The sequence below is a fragment of the Rhinopithecus roxellana genome, chromosome 2 (genome assembly GCF_007565055.1).
Source record: "Rhinopithecus roxellana isolate Shanxi Qingling chromosome 2, ASM756505v1, whole genome shotgun sequence".
Taxonomy (NCBI): Eukaryota; Metazoa; Chordata; class Mammalia; order Primates; family Cercopithecidae; genus Rhinopithecus; species Rhinopithecus roxellana.
The window spans coordinates 33407778-33424699 of NC_044550.1; the positions used below are offsets into that span (position 1 = coordinate 33407778).

Below are 16922 nucleotides of genomic sequence, written 5' to 3' on the forward strand. Positions count from 1 at the left end.
ACTGGGCCACATAGCAGGAGGTGAGAGGCAAGCAAGTGAGCAAAGCTTCATCTGTATTTACAGCCCCTCCCCATGGCTCACATTACCACCTGAGCTCCACCTCCTGTCAAACCAGCAGTGGCATCAGATTCTCACAGGAGCACAAACCTTATTGCGAACTGCGCATGTGAGGGGTCTAGGTTGTGTGAACCTTATTGTGAACTGCACATATGAGGGATCTAGGCTGCCTGCTCCTTATGAGAATCTAATGCCTGATAATCTGTCACTGTTTCCCATCACCCCCAGAAGGGACCATCTAGTTGCAGAAAAACAAGCTCAGGGCTCCCACTGATTCTACATTATGGTGAGTTATATAATTATTTCATTATATATTACAATATAATAATAATACCAATACAGTGCACAATCAATGTAAAGTACTTGAAACCATCCTACCCCTGCCCCAGTCCACCAAAAAACTGTCTTCCATGAAACCAGTGCCTGGTGCCAAAATGTCGGGGACTACTGCTTTATACGATGTTGGTATAATGGAGAAATTTTCTCATTAAAAACACAACTCACAAGGAAAAATGCATTAATTGTGTGATGTTTTCTTTATATGTATATTATTTATAACATATATAAATATATATTATATATAAAATATATATATTACATATAAAAATATGTATTATATAATATATATATATATTTTTTGCCTGCCTCATCATATCTCACCCCCTGAAAATAACCCCTTGGATCGAGGGAGGAGTTCTTGTGGGAGTACTTCTCAAAGTTGTCTCCAAATAAAATAAATAACTAGATGAACGGCCTATTCAAATGCCTGTATGGCAGAGGTTGCTAGGGTTGTCTGCTCAATCCACCACCTTCGCTGAGAGTGGCTCACAGGAGTAGGCTCTGACAGCCATGTTTCCATTGGTATGACTTGAACTCGCCTTTTGGTTATAACTGATTGGACCAAGAGTAAACAACTGATCTCAGTTTGGCCAGTGGGATTCTCCTCCATGTCTGGAGTGAACTGAGAATGAAGCATATGGGTAGAGAAATGTGGAGCTGAAAGATGGAGAGAGTCCTGACAATTTTCTAGTTTAGAATCAGCCACTTCTAAGGTCCGACTACCTTCCAACCTTTGGATTCTGGGAAACACTCCATGTCGTTATAATGAATTCTCTCGCATTATGTTTAAAGCTAGCTTTGCTTGGTTTCTGTTATCTAAAATCAAAAATCCCTACATATGCACCTTGACTTTCATATTTATATTGTTTCTTTCAGACTGTGAAATGTCTGTACATCATGTGCCATGTATGATCCCATTGTAAAATATGGGCTACTGGGTCTACGGTAAATCCCTCATGGTGCAAAAGGTTGCTTATGCAAAACAATGAGTTTGGACCTATCTTCAGGGTTTTTCACAAACCTGTGAGGAGGAAAGTCACAAAATGTGTTTGGTAACTGCCCTAAATCCTTCAGGTTAATTAGATTCCCACATAGCAACAGAATTTGACTAGTCTAAATGTTAAGCTCCTGAGGCAGCTTCAGACCTATTCTGAACCAGACTTGCCTGCCGAGTACCACAAGGCTTTCTGGTACTACATCCCTCTGTGACAGAAAAGTTACTGAGCCACTTCAATCTCAGGCAAGATCATTTGAAGATAACACTCATCATGATCTACAAGTCCTCAAATGATCTCATTTTCTTGTTTTCTAATCTCACCTTCTACTCTCTTCCTTCCTGCTGTCTTTCCTCCAGACACGTTTGCATCGTCAAACTTTATGGAACATGCCAAGCAGTTCCCACTCCAGGCCTTGGCGTTTGCTCTTCCTCTGCAAAACTTGCTCTCCCACTTCATTCAGTTCGAGCTTAAATGTCACTTTATCACGAAAGCCTCTGCTGACTAACCTATCTGAACTAGCTTTCTCAGCCCCATCACTATTGTCCCTTAATTCTGTTTTATTTTCTTCTTCGAATTTTTTTATTATTTTGATTTCATATTTGTTTACTTTTCTTCTCCCTTGCTCCATCTATGTCCCAGGAAAGATGAAAGGCCTTTGTCTGTGTTTATTCACTGCTCGGTCTCTTAGCACACAGTAGGACGTCAATAAGGATTTGTTATTGAATAAGTATAACACCAGGATGAGATTTAACTCAAAATACCTAATTATTAACTCAAATCTAACTAATAAATTAAGAGCTTATCTAAAATGTATATAAATAAACTCAAACTCATGGGACTGATAAAGTCGAAACACAAATCAGTAAGCAAGGAAACACTAGCAGCAGCTTCAGAATGGACACTCAAGCTCAGCTGGTATCGCCCTCAAGGCTGTCTTGTTCTTTTTTACTTGTATTATATGTGTTCTTTGATATTAAACAACAATTGAGTATCCATTATTGCAAGATACTGACTTTTCACAAAAATAATCACATGCAGTCATCACTGTTCAATTGTTTCAACTTTAGTGGCAAGCATGTTAGAAGCCAGCAGTTACTGGTCCCACTTCATTTGGACAGAGTGGTGAAGGGTCAGCCTCAGAACTGGGACCCTGCGTCCTCTCATGTGAGCCCGGTTCAGCACACATCCCTCAGGACCACAACCAAAGAGGGACGGGCCCTCATGAGGATAGTGGTTTTCTGGGCTTGGTGCACAGTGAGACTCAGCGCGGTGACTATAGCTTCACTGACTTTGACCACTACAGAAAGAGGAGAAGTGGCAGCAAAGAAAAAGAGAACCATATGGAAGTGACCACACGTGGGGGGCTTTGGTCACACCTATGGAGAGAGTGGGTGTCAGTGTTGACCACTGTGGGAAGGATAGGTTTCGAGCACTCAGGAATCCAACTGGGAACGGAAAGGACACAGGAGGGGTGGAGCTCCGGGGATTGTAGCACAGTAAGGACTTGCACTTACTGTCTTTTCTCATTGCCAATATGATTGACATTGTCACTGTTATTATAATGAATATGCCTCAGAACTTGCATATGAACCCTCTGAAAGAAGCATTGTCATGCAGTAGAAAATCAACACACTTTTAGAGTTGAACACAACAGTGGGATCTAGCATCTGTGAACCTTTTTGGACTGTTTTGTAAACAGAGGAAAACAATGTAATACTGTGAGGCTGTCAGTAGGCTTAGTGATGCCATATGTACAATGCTTAGCACAGTGCCAGGCATGCCATAGATGCTCATTGATTAATACTATTGTTACTATTCTGAGGGTCTGGAATAGTTACCAAACATTCTAACAAACAAGTTTGGCAAGCAGGAGCCATAAATTTAGTATACCACCATAAAGAAAAGAAAAGCACAAAAAATGTTCATTGGGTTCAAAATATACTCAAGAAGTTTAGTCACACTTCAAATAAATGAGAATTATGTCACCTACTTGGGCTTTATAACATTCTTAGGAAACCTTTTAGGTTATTCTTTAATTAATGTAGGAATTTGTACATGAAAATATTTTACATTAGTGAAATTCATTATGTTTCATAAATTTCCATTTGACCTAGATTTATTTCACAGAAGAAAGTACTTACCAGAGTTCATTTTTTCCTGTAAAGCTCAACATTCTGACAATTGAGAGGCAGAATTAAAGTTGAAAAATCCTCCTTTTTTCTTGAGATCACTTAATAATCGCATCCAACAGTGTTGTGCTCATAATACAACACTATGACCTGAGGTTTGCATTAGGGTAAAACAACAACAACAAAACACCCTACCAAACTTTTAAACACCAATAGAACAGATCCTATATAATCCTTGCATTAGTTCCATGGGTACATAGTTGTCCCCACCTTGGGATCTGTTCCAAGAATCTGCTCAACTGATTGAGAGTTATGGCTCCAATGATCTCTGCTCTGGGCCCTACCTCTTACTTACACATATTTTTCAGATAGGAAGCTTGAGCGTCAATGAGGATAAGCAGTGAGGCTAGACACCTTCTCCCAGCTCACTTGACTCGTGAAGTGCAGGGTAAGAGTTCATGCTGAAGCTTGTGACTTTTTTACTCTACATCTGGGATCTTAGTGATCTCAGCAATTGTTAATACAGCAGGATCATGGAGGGCTGTGTTATTTCTAAAGAATTTGTTTTAGGTTTTCCATTTTGCCAGGCATTTCTGCTCTAGTTCTAAAGAAAACAACTATAGGTCCCTCCAACTGAAATGTAGCTAATTTGTAAAGTCAGACACTCGGAGAGGCTTGGGAGATAAGATATAGGGATCAGGTCTATCTTATATTTTTGATCAAAGTCCATGGATGGGATTAAATCAAATTAAATACAAAATAATATGTGTGTTATGTGTTTATCGTCTCTTCCTGAAGATAGGGTCTCTAGCAAGTTCTGGACCTCTAAAAATCTTTTTTTTTTTTTTTTTTTTTTTTTTTTTTTTTTTTTTTTTTTTGAGACGGAGTCTTGCTCTGTCACCCGGGCTGGAGTGCGGTGGCCGGATCTCAGCTCACTGCAAGCTCCACCTCCCGGGTTTACGCCATTCTCCTGCCTCAGCCTCCCGAGTAGCTGGGACTACAGGCGCCCGCCACCTCGCCCAGCTAGTTTTTTGTATTTTTAGTAGAGACGGGGTTTCACCGTGTTAGCCAGGATGGTCTCGATCTCCTGACCTCGTGATCCGCCCGTCTCAGCCTCCCAAAGTGCTGGGATTACAGGCTTGAGCCACCGCGCCCGGCTATGACCTCTAAAAATCTTAAAAGCCCTGACCCAACTTTAGTTATTTGCACTAGTGACTACTTTTTTGGGTCTAAGAGTACACTTTTATTATGTTTTCTTTCCTTCCTTTTTTTTTTTTTTTTAACAATGCAGGAGTTATAAAAATTCAGCAATGACTCTTTGAACCAAATACTATTACTAAAATCTTGATTTAAGGGGGCCTCTTTACTAAATTATAAATGAACAGAGAATGATGGAGGCAATATTATTAGGCTAAGAGTTTGAGGTGAGGGTGACAGAAATAAATGAAATTCAGTAAATACCAGTTGGGTGTTGGCTTCTTCACAGCTTATTTTAAACTTACATGGACAGAAATCTCCTTCCTTCCTGCCCTTCACTCACAAGAATAAATCAACATAGAAATTAAATAGAAATGATACTAATATGAATTAGATTTTATCAATAGGATAGTAGGTTTCACCAATTTGACAATGAAACTTAAAAAAAAAAAACAAAAAACTTTCCCCTGAGTTATGTATTATTGTGAACTGTTTTTCCCAAACTAACATTGGGAAATAGCGATCTGCCCTGTAGTCTCTGTGAGCAGCCAGAGAGGACACAGGAAGGGATCAATGATTTTCAGCTATATTTGGAGCCCCCATATTTTTGTTACTTGTCCAAAGGTCTCCAGTACAGAAGTCTCCAATAAATTATCTAAAGGGTCCAATATGTTGTTGAATGACATTGTTTAATGAGTTCATCTAAATTTTGTTTATTTAAATTGTACTAGTTGATTAAAGCATAAATACCATTAACTTGTAGAATCTTATCTGGTGGAGAAGATAATCTAAAAGGTTATGGTTTACTGCCTTGTTTGGCAGTTTTGTATCTAACCATCTTATTCTAACACTTCTCTACTAAATTGCCTATAAATACCCAGCTCCTCAAATGCTTCTGAAATGAGCTGTCTTATGTTTCAGGATACCTTATTAATTAATGCATTGAATAAAACCTTGGACAAGGGTTCATTTTAGGTTTGCATGAGTGTCATATTTTTAACTTTTTGTAAATTATACCATAACACCCCTGGATATCAGTACTTTAAGACCATTGAATTTCAAGTCGACACTAATGATGCCTGGTGAGCATGCAACCCAAACCACGAGACTTGGTTTTTATGGTTACATGGTATGATTGCCTCGTTAGTATTGGCAAGAAGTATAAATTCAAGAGGAAAATAATTACATTCAATAGAAAAAACATATAACCACAATCTTAGAAATAACTTGAAAATCATTTAATTGACCTCCTGCATTAACATAACAAATAAATGAGGCTCAGTGGGGCTAAGTGATAGACAGCAAAGTCAGAATAAGAATTTAGGATGTTAGTGTTCTTTCTTCCTCCACACACTCGCCCACCTCAAATGCCATATTTCTTCCCAGTCCATTGCCAAAGTCACATTTTCTGCTTTGATCTTATGTCATAAACCATCATTTTCAGGAAAGACCCTGGAGAACAAAGCTCATCTTCAAATACGAGAAAAGGAAGAATTGACAGTAGATTCTTCTATAATGGAAATGCTTACAGATGTTCAAACATCAGGAATCCATGTGACCCAGAATGAGAAGTGTTGTCTAAAAGATGCTAATCAAGCAGTAATTTTTAGGTTTTACTTTTTGTTATTATGATTAGTACTCTAAGTATGCTCCTGGTGATTTTGGGAAGAAACAAGTGACTCATAAATTACTCTGTGTATATGTGTTTTAGATGCCTGAGTTCAGGTGTCTTAATTATTTTAGTAATTGGAAATATTAACAGTTGTGGCTTAAGAGTGTAGTAGAGAGAGAGGGTTTGCTCAGAGAATTTTGAAAGTAACACTGTCCTCAGACAAGAAGGAACATTTCTAAAGTTTTACCCAAGGCTATGTGGTTTAAAAATTTAAATAGATATCGAAGAATTGCATTTGCATGTCTGAAATAAAAGCCCAGAGAATGGGGTGGGGGATGTTTCTTATAAACCTGGGCACTATTATTGCCCTCAATCTGCATTCTTGGCTGGCTTCCTGTTTATTTCCTCCCTGCTTTTGTGATGTGCCAGGTCACTATACTTATGCCACAAACCTGATCCAAACCTCTTGTGGCTGTGCCTAGGAGGACCGTGCAGGCAGAGGAGCCAGTTTGGAGTAGAGATAGAGCATGGCTTCAGGTGCTGGTGCTAGCCCCAGTGAGAGGTTAGGAGTGAACAGAGTTCCATAGAAACCACATCCTCCTACAGGCATCCTGCTGTCATAGGATTGGCCTTCTTCTTGGGACTGCTCTGCATGGGTGAAACAATCTCATTCACAAAACAGAGTGACAGACTAAAGCAGAATATAGAGCTTTTGAAAACACAGTGTTTTAACAGAAGATATTCTGAAACATGCATATCTCGGCCTTTTTGACTGGCGTGTTTACTCACATTCAGTATCCTTTGGATTATAAACCTAATGAAGGCAGAGACAGGTTTAGCCTGCTAATCATTGTATTTTTCAGAGCCTCACAGTGATTATTAAGTATTTGACAAGAGTGTAAATTGACAAGGATAACTAGATCTGAATTAGAAGAGGAGAAGCTCCCATTAAAAAATACTGTGCAAGCTGGTCCCCTGTCTTCTTCAGATGCACTCTAAGTTACCCATATTATGTCTTTCCTTCTCAGCCTCAGTAAATCCACTTCCGGGAAAAGGGGCTCACAAAGTCTTAACAGTTGAGTAGCATAACAGGGGACACACCTGTTACAAGCCATAGAATGTCAATGTCAGTGAGCAGGGATCTGGAGGTATACTGGAGTTCGGAAGTCCTTCCCAAGTTCCCTGGTATTAAAGCTATAGTCAGGCCAATACTCGAAAGAAATATGAATAAGGGTAGAACCTTAACCAAAGGTAAGTGTTGAGCTCAATACTCCCCGAACAAACTCTCAGAGAGTTTCTTCATAAAAGCTCAAAGAAAAATGATGTCACATTAGATTTCATGGTTAAGGTAAGCCTGGAAGACCAAGTTATGCTAAGATGTGATCTTCTATCCAGAGAGCAAGGACCCTAGTAGAGAGAAAGGACAAAACTAAGAAGAGGGTCAAACATTGCTATTCTCACTACCATTTATTCCAAAGTTGAAAATTACACGAAATTTACCCTCTGATAGGGACACAGGAAGAACATAGCTTAATAGCATTATGGGTCAACAGAGAAAAGCTTCCTTGTTTTTGTTGTTGTTGTTGCTGCTGTTATTGTTATTATTTTAGTATGGCATGCTATTAGTAAGGTTATTTTTATTTATTTGAAACTCTATTTTCTTGAAGAAGCAGAGACTATAAGGAGTGCACAAAGATTTAGAGAATAGGAAACATAGCTCCTAATTAGCTTTATGAACAAGGCTGAGCGCCTATATTAAGGTGAAGAAAAAGTTGGCACTTGATCTAACATTTGTATCACCTGTTAGTGCTTTTACACCACTGTTCTACAGTAGAAATACACTCAGATGGATCTATTGATAAACCCCTGGAGGAGAACAAAGTTAAACTGGCTATACATGCACAGACAAATTATGTATTTTATTGTTAATGTTCTTGGAAGTAGGCATTTCAACAAGAACATTTAAATGATGTATTCTACAGTTGTGTCTATGTTGCAAAATGAAGTAGAGTATATAAGTTATATCTTATACATTCACCTCATGTAACCACATCCCATGTCAACTATAGTTGTCCTTTAACTCATCAAAATGTTTTTCTCAAATCTCTACCTGAATTTTAGACAGGTACCATTCCAACTTGTGACATTCTCTAGGAATATGAGAAGACTAAATTTTGAGTCATGTTTAATAATTTTCCCTAGTATCTCGCTGTTATTTATTAACTATGTATTTAAGTAAAGATTATTATCATATAACAAAACACTACTATCTTAAAATTATTCTCTTAACTCAAACCAATATTGTTAAGGCTGAGTTTCATTGGGACAAATATTTGAAAGGACTTTTTTCTTTAAGACACAGCCATTGCTAAAAATAATTTTATTCAAATTCTTCAGAAATTATAACAAAGGTAGTGAGAAAGACATAATTCTTATGACTATATCTGGCATATTAAGTCATTTAGATACCATATACTTTAGAGCTGTCTAAAAAATTTATAATAGAAATGCATTACCTTTCTATTTGATCATTAAATGACATTTATTTGAAACAACAGTTTAAATGTGCATTCTTTTCACATCTGTATTGGAATTTCCTTTCAAGACATGATTACAAGTTTTGATTCTACCTCACCAGAGTCTTTTGAGCGCCTGTGAATACACAAAGATGCCGAGCCAAGTCAAGTCTGACCGCTGCAGCAGTTTGCCAATCTCAGTCGACGTCTGAACTGTCTGTGGGTGTTAAGGAATGTTAAGAAATAGTGGAATAAATTATTGAAGACATTCTTTCTGCGTGAAATATTTGGAAGACGTCGTAACAGCTTACAAAATGTCATAGGACAGCCTTAACGTACCTTCTCATCTCCGATGGCACGTTCCCAATCCTTTCGTGCAGCTGATAAAGCCCAAGCCACTTTTTGTCAGATCCTTTGCATTAGTTTTGTTTGAGATGGTACAAAATATGCCGAAATAAATCATGATCGGTTATTATGTGTAGGGTAATTCTACCTATTTGACGAGGACTGCTTTTGAAAAGCTTCTGTGGAGCTTCAGTTCATCCGCCGTTGGAAAGATTGCATTGATTTAATAATGCCTCTAGAGGGCACTCTGCACTCAGTTCAGGTCGAAAATCGTTTCTGAGGTTGCTTGCACTTTTCCCCAAGGTTTTCATTTTGAATTTTGAGTTCAGGAGAGGGGGTATGAGTATAGAGAATGTGTGGTGTACATGTGAGTAATAATTATAGCTCATTTCCTTTGTCTCATTTATGTTAAAACTTTTAATAAAAATTATTTCTTTTATTTTCCTTTTAAAAAATATGTAATGCTTCACAAATTTGCATTGCATCCTTGCATGTAGGCTGTGCTAATCACCTCTGTATTCTTCCAATTTTAGTATATGTGCTGCTGAAGTGAGCACAATTATTTCTTCCTTAATAAAGTTGGTTTTTAAGTTGCAATTATTGTTTGACATTTATATAATAGACTTATATCCAATAACTTTCCTCCTATATGCTCTGTAGAAGCTTTTCAGAAACAGTTCTCATTTCATATATGTAGAATTACCCTATACATAATAACAACTGATCATGATTTGATTCAGAATATTTCCTATCATCTCTAACAAAACTAATGCAAGGGCTCTGACCAAAAGTGACTTCTGCTTTATGAACTATACAAAAGGATTGGGACATGCTATCAGAGACGAGAAGAGACAGTACATTGTCATATGTAAGCTGATTTTTAGAAAAAATTGCAAAAATTCATATTCATTCTCTTCTTTTGTGATCTTCATATGGATGTGAAATTGATGAGCCTGGAATTTCTTTTTGTGCCAGAAATTAGGAAGAATTCAAAGAATTGATCAAATATGGCATACTTTCAACATCAAAATATGTAATTATAAAAATATATTATAACTCATCAAATAAAGTAGGAATTATTAACCTATACTGATGCAAATGTTAAAATAAACATAAATGGGGATAAGAAAAGGCTTTTCTTTACATGAGAATGCCTACTGGTAAGTGTAGAGAACATTATCCCATTAGGAAATCATTATTTGACAACCATCATAGTAATAATCTCAGTAAGAAGTATCAATAGATGCTAAAACTGGTGGCTGAAAATTTGATAAGAAATGGGATCTTTACATAATTTCATACTCCCACCACCAAGTATGTAGTGAATACTAGGGGAAATATAAAAGAATAACGTTACATTGGGGAATCTTGGCAGGTACCACTTTAATCAAATGATCAAGGTTAAAATCACCTGTAATGAGAAAAAGCCAAACTATGATCATATGTTAAGATGCATTAAAAAAGTTTCACATCTGTGATATTCTTGCCAAAATTATAAAATCTGAATCTAATTACAAAGAAACATTAGCCAAAAGAATATTGAGAGACATTCTAGAGAAGATCAAGCCTATAATCTTCTAGAGTGTCAGGTCATGAAAGTTAAGCCAAGACTGAGAAACTGACCTAGATTGTAAGAGACTAAAATTTATGAAAACTAAATGTAATGTAAGATCCTGGATTGAAGCCTTTTTCATGCAAAGGATATTAATAGGACAACTGGCAAAACCTGAATGGGGTTTGAGGGTTAGATGTAGTACTGTAACGATGTTCATTTTCCGATTTTGATGGTTATCTTGTGGTATGTCCTTGTTGATAGGACATGCATACTAAATCATCCAGTGGTACCTTTTTAAATTTTTTTCTTTCTCATAGAACAGACTTTAAACTTCCAGTGGTAACTTATTTCCAAATGGCTGAGGAAAAAAAGTATTTTTGTGCACTTTGTAAACATTTTTGATAAGTTTAAAATTATTTTATAAGTGCAAAAAAGCAATTAAAATATTAAACCTACAAAATAAGATCTGATTTGATACTTAAAATTATCTTTTGCTCAATGTAGAAATTATTTTATAAAAATGAAATTAGCATTTCATTATGTAGCAGGAACTAAGATGCAGACCAATAAATCTTTCTTGGGGTTTACAAAATTAGTGCTAACCGGAGCAACTAAGATGATTTAGTTTTTGTTTTGTTTTTCTAAAAGGATGTGGAGGAAGAGCATTTGTGTGCATCATATTACTGTGATGGCATATTCTAGCCCAAGGATTCTAGAAAATGAAATGAAATACTCCCACTATAATATTCAAAATTCAAATAGTGAAAAACATGAAACAAAAAAAACCCCTAAACCTTCAGTGTCTTCATCTTTGCTCTCTTTGATGGCTGGCATTTCACCTCCCAGTGGACGTCTCATAATAAACAAATAGGCTCAGTTAGAATCCTCAGATTATAGAAGCCTGCCTTTGGAAATGTGAGTCAGTGCTAACATCCATGAACAACAGAAAAAAAAAAAGTGCACACACACACACACTTCTTCTCAGCAGGGTGCAGTGGCTCACGCCTGCAATACTAGAACTCTGGGAGGCCAAGGTAGGTGTATCACTTGAGATCAGGAGTTCGAGACCAGCCTGGTCAAAATGGCGAAACTCTATATCTACTAAAATTACAAAAATTAGTCTGGCATGGTGGCGGGTGGCTGTAATCCCAACTACTCAGGAGGCTGAGGCAGGAGAATTGCTTGAACCCCAGAAGCAGAAGTTGCAGTGAGCCAAGGTCGTGCCACTTCACTGCAGCCTGGGCAAAAAGCAATAAAAAAAAAAAAAAAAAAAAAAAAAGAGTTCTCAATTAAGTCAATAGATATTTTTTAAAAACCTCTTTGTGTAACCCCCATACACCTTCAAAATCAACTGTCTGTATGCTCATAATTTTAGATGAGATTATAGAAGGAAGAAATGTGCATATAAGGGAATTTTTAAAATTATTCTTTAAACAACAGTGGTATGAGCCTTGACATCAGACAGCATCACATGGATTAAAATGGAATTATTTCACAGCATTACCTTTGGCTAGAAAAGTTATAAAACCCAAGTATTACAGACCTTGTTTATTTATTTCTGAGTATAGAGAGTGGACCATTTTTTCACAGGTGAAATGCCAAAAACATTAGGTTCTCTTTGTTTATTATACCATGTCAAACAATCGAATTCAGATGGGAATTAACAAGGGTCATGACAATGTGAGAGACCAGGAAATTAGAAGTTATTTGGAATAAAATTGTTTGTTGTTCTTCATAATCCTCTTTATATGATTGACACAAAAGCAAATCTAGTATTTGTAGTAATGCAGCTATACAAGGGCTCAAAGACAAATTCCTAAAACTGGGTAAGTTAGATTACTCGACAGCAACAGCAAGTCTCACTATAGCTGACATTTCAGAAACAAACTGACTAGGGCTGATAGCATTCAGCAGTAAGAATAGTGACCAGCAGGGAGTGAAGTGAACTGGTTTTGTGAGTGATGATACCATAAATAGGAAACAGTAGCATTCTGCTAAAGAAATGACATTTACCCTCACCTTGCTGATGCTTGTAGAAATACATACAAACAAACAGACCTCCTGCCCAGACTAGTCACAGTGATGGCAGGATTCACGGAGCCAGGCCCTGCATTAAACACCATACGCTTGATTTTTTTTCGGGCTGCAGAAGGCCCTCTTCAGGTGGAAACTGTCTCAGTATTCTTAGAGTTGAGGGAACGGAGACCCACAGAGACTAAGTAATTTGCCCAAGGTGAGCTCTTAATCACTGCATTTACTCAGGAATAAATGATCCCTTGTCTGTACTCAGAAATAAATTGACAAGATCCACAATACTTTCTTTTTATAGCTTTTGTGTGTAAAACTAATACTGTGATCTGGCCGGGTGCGGTGGCTCAAGCCTGTAATCCCAGCACTTTGGGAGTCCGAGACTGGCGGATCACGAGGTCAAGAGATCGAGAGGAGACCATCCTGGCTAACACGGTGAAACCCCGTCTCTACTAAAAAAAAAAAAAAAAAAAAAAATACAAAAAACTAGCCGGGCGAGGTTGCGGGCGCCTGTAGTCCTAGCTACTCGGGAGGCTGAGGCAGGAGAATGGCGTAAACCCGGGAGGCGGAGCTTGCAGTGAGCTGAGATCCGGCCACTGCGCTCCAGCCTGGGCCGCGACAGAGCAAGACTCCGTCTCAAAAAAAAAAAAAAAAAAAATCCATTTTAAACCTTTGTTTGTAAATTGCTAAAGGGAAAGAATTAAGACAGATCAACTGGTGATAATGGTAGAGGTAGCTCTTTTTAATAAGTTTTTTCCGCTAACAAAGTATAGGTTTTTTTTTAAAATAAGAAAATAAATGGATGAATATAATATTTGGTTCTGAAGAGCTAAAGTTCTGGAATTGGTATAGGAAGTAATTGTATGTGGTTGACTATGTAATAGAAATCATAACAATTAAATGTGAAATTCCAGTGAGATTTGGAAAAACCAAAGAATTTGTCACTTTTTTTTAATGGAATTATAAATTACCTGAGATATAAAGTATATACAGCTTTGAATATGAAAAAATTAACAATTGCTTAGTAATATACATTAATACCAAAGATAACTATAAATATTTAGCAAAGGCTCAACAAATGCTGAACAAATAAATAAACAGGAAAAACAAGTCAAAAAAATCAAAAAACAAAAAACACCTAAGCTAAGTTCAAGCTAAAATACACATTTGAAGTATTTAAATTTTTTAAATAAAAATGATGAATCAAAGAGAGTAATGGCAAAGAGATCATCTTTAACACGTAAATCTATTCCAAACCTAGCTGGAAAACTAAACATAAACAAAAAACTGGGAATTACCCAAGAATTCTGAAGAAATTTGGGGGCAAATTTAGAAATCCTCCTCAAAATACATTAGCCACCATGAAAGAGAATGAAGATTGTTGGTATTATTCTTGTTAATAAGGAGAGCCATATGAGAAAGTCAAAGTCCTTATCAGTGAGCAGTGGAATGTCATGGTGTAAGTTCACTACTATTCAAGTGTTTTGCGCTATGGAAAGAAAAGTTTCTGTAATGACAAATCTTGCTTGACTGAATAAATACACATGTGAAAGATTCACTAATATTACAGGCAAAGGCAATTTTAAACATTGGGTAACTATGAAAATGTTCGTCATGTTTTTAAAAATACATCCTAGAAAAGAACTAGAGGATGCGGATAATAGACATGTTTCTGGGTGAGTATAAATAGTTGTTCTCTCTTAAGGACCTTGACTAGGAGAAGTTTCATTCTTGTTTTTTTTTTTTAGAAATTACTTGTAAGAGAAAGTAAGCAATGACATTTTTAGGACTTTTCAAACCAAAATGCTAAAGCAAAAGGAATAAGCTACAGAGAAAATGCACATATTTATAGGAATAGGCTGAAAAGTAGAGCATGACCTTCATTGTAAAGAATTGCATTTAGAGAAGAAAATAACCCAAAACATATGGATTTGATATATATAGACTAAACTTTCTGTTGCAAAGAGGTTTACAAAGCATTTAGATTGTTTGCTTATGAAATCATTCTCACAGAGCCTACAGTGCAAAATTTCTCGATGACTAGATTTTATCATTCATTTGGCAAATAACACTTGAGCACCTATTATGGGCCAGATGCATTTCTTGGTGGTTAGCATATTATGTCAATGAACAAAACAGAAAACAAATCCTTGTTTTCATGGAGCTTATATTTCAAGGTTTCTGTTAAAAACAACAAAAATTGTAGCATTATTTTGCCTCTAAACAAACTTATAGTGAATTTACCCTCAAGTTCCTTAATAAACATGACTTGAAAGATCTAGTGAAGATGATCAAGAAGATGGGTTGCCTCAAGGTAAAATTTTTAAAAGTTGGTTTATGTGTCTGAAATATAAGTTCAAAGAGAGTGTTAACAAAATTATGGAATATGTTATGAGAACAAGCTGTTCTTTCAAAGTAATGATGGCCTGAGCTGTCATAAAATATACATATAGCTCTGAGGTATTTAAAATTTTTAAATAAAAATGAAGAATTAGAGAGGATAATGAGAAAGAGACTGCCTTTAACGTGTAAACCTTTAAAAGAGATCTTTGAAAAGGGTATAGATCCTCTTCGATGGCCAGAGATACAAAGTTGTAAACAATTAAGAGGAAGTTTAGTGAAATCCTAAAACCAAACAAACAAACAAAAGGACTAGAGAAAACTCAGATGTGACATGGCAGGTCCAGTTGAAAGCACTGAGCAAGGAGAGAGAGCGGATAGATAATTCGAAACAAAAAATAAAGCAAAATAAAAAACAAAACCAGAGCATTTAGGGAAACAGGGACACACTCACAGAAATGGTGGCCATACAACTTCAGGGAACCAGGAAGGGATGGATGCTAGAGCCGGGAAACTGTTAGTAAAATACCGGTAATATCTACAGCACACTAAGCTTCAAGATATACCTGTAAAGCTAGTTGTTACTTAGGCAGCAGTTTTCACTTAAAAGAAGTCGGACATGAGGTCTATAAGAAAATAATCTTACTACATTTCTAGCCCAGAAATACCTCTTTCTGGCAGAGGTAGATGGGCAGGAAAAACAAGGACTTCAAAGGCCCTGGTTATGAGCAGGGATCAATGAATGGGAGGAGGAAGTGATGCCTGGGAACCGTTGATTAAAGATTTCAACCCATGGCAAGCTGAGAGATCTGAGATTAAGCTTATCACCGAATTGATCTTTATCTCCAAATTCCTCTGTTCTTCACTGGAATTAAGAATAGTGTGCGCACCAAGCTTCAACAGCCTGAGAAGAATGGCCTGGAGAAGAGAAAGCTGATCATGTAAACACAAATTCATAATGCCCAGAAGAAAGACATCATTCTTTTGATACCCTCAGATAAGAAAGGAAACCAAGGAAGCCTAATCTTTTCAAGTGACATCAGAGTAGGTAACTTGTCAGGGTAGGTACCTGAGGACGGTTGTGTAGGTTGTTGTGTAAGAGCACCTGGCTTAGGAGCGAAGGCTGGGACACAGCCCATTCTCTACTTGCCCAGTCAAGAGCCCTCGTGCGGGGCTGCATATGCCCAGAAGAAAGAGAGAGTGCTTTTTCTCAGTTACACAAAGGCACTACACAAGCTAGCATTGCCTTGGGAACTGTGTCCCCTCAAAAACCACGGTCAGAGGCAGAGCCCTTACCTGTCAATATTGTGATGGCATTTGGCATTTCTTTCTTTTGTATGTTGCAACACTGTGACCACTTTCACTGGGTTCCTTTACTGCCCCCAAATGGGCACAACAGACATGCTAAAGGAGCTTCCTCTTGCCTTGGTTCTCACCCAAATAGGTAACATCAGCCACACCTGAGAATGCCGAACAATGGGTTCACTGAGACAACTGCAGAAGAGTTTCCACAGAGATGCTACAAAATTATAAATTCCCTTTTGCATAATCCACTAAGAGGAGGAATATTTACAGTCCAAGATTTCTCAAAACCTTTATAGTAGGGCCCTCCGTAGACTTTATTTAGACACAATGTCTCAAAACTGTACCTAGTTAGAACTTGTCAGGCTGAGGGGGTTTTCCACACTTCTGAGCAACGTTTTTCAACTTTACGCAGAGCTTTGACAGTTGGCAGCTGTGGGGTCCCTGGCAGTCTCTGGATTCACAGAGACCCCGGAGCACACATGCCCTGACTAGTGGGCTCCC

General features: G+C 37.3%; 1 protein-coding gene and 1 non-coding gene across 2 annotated transcripts in view; both read right to left on the reverse strand.

Annotated features, from left to right (window-relative positions):
* The window catches only part of TNIP3 (TNFAIP3 interacting protein 3), a 100948-nt gene that overhangs the window by 58050 nt on the left and 25976 nt on the right, over window positions 1–16922 (reverse strand). The window lies entirely within an intron of this gene.
* On the reverse strand, window positions 9644–9750 carry LOC115895939. The gene has a single exon (XR_004055992.1). It is a non-coding gene; the product is annotated as a U6 spliceosomal RNA (small nuclear RNA).